The sequence below is a fragment of the Cimex lectularius genome, unplaced genomic scaffold (assembly GCF_000648675.2).
Source record: "Cimex lectularius strain Harlan isolate CLEC.00 unplaced genomic scaffold, Clec_2.1 scaffold109, whole genome shotgun sequence".
NCBI lineage: Eukaryota > Metazoa > Arthropoda > Insecta > Hemiptera > Cimicidae > Cimex > Cimex lectularius.
In genome coordinates this window covers 646,442-647,450 of record NW_019392781.1, presented here as the reverse complement: position 1 = coordinate 647,450, position 1,009 = coordinate 646,442, and positions in this window count along the sequence as shown.

Sequence of the window (1,009 nt, the reverse complement as noted above, 5' to 3'; positions counted from 1 at the left end):
AAATGCACCTTTTTTTGTGCTTGTTTTTCTATCTTATTATATACAAATCGATATATCAAAGTAAAATGTCAGAAGGACCTTAGTTGGTAACACTAAGCTGTACAAGCGAAAAAACATAAAAAATGTTTTTTAAGCATTTTTTGTGGATGTATTTCACTTTTATTGAACATCAATCGTTTTACATTTGTATCCAGAATAAGAAAATAGTTATGTACGGCCATATTAAATGAGACCAGACATAAAAAGTTTTAAAAGACGTATAAAGTAAAATAGACCAAAACAATTTGTTTTTGACAAAAAAATCATTAATTTTAAGCAGGCTTTAAAGCCCTTAATACGAATTTTTATAGTCAACAAAAATACACATTTTTGGGCTTGATCGGCCAGGGGCCGGTTTTCTTCTGCCAATGTCCAGTATTCCAATTAAAAATTCATAACTTCCCTGGATTTTATCTAAAATCAAAGTTATTGCGACCGTTAGAGATCTGAATGTTTTCCCTTTCCGACTATATTAACCAGGTTTACATTTTATGACATTAACACTGAGAAAATTAATTCGAAACGTAAATGAAGTCGATGAATCTTAAGGAATCAAAGGAAAATGCCAGAAAGGTTGTTTGTTGGTTACAATGTTCAAATCAAGCTAGAAACCGAAATTTTCATCGAATTTACCGTTAAAAAACGCTGATGGACTTTTTTTACTTAACATAGCCCGTTCAAATTTTCATTTCTTCCAGCCTGTGCATAGGTATATAATTTCTGGCCTTGTATGTATGCTTTATTTATTGTGCGTATTATTTATTTCTAATGATCTAGCACCCAGTGGGAAACAGTTTCTCTTTTAATCGACAGCTTCCGTTTAACTTTAGATTAATCTTAAGTTTTTTTTTTTTTAAATCAGTGATGTAATCAAAAATAACAATCTCTCTCCGGCTGCATACAAAACCATCTTCCCTCTCTCAGGCCGTCTTATCGAGAGGGGGGGACCGGAGAACACCTCGTCAAAAGG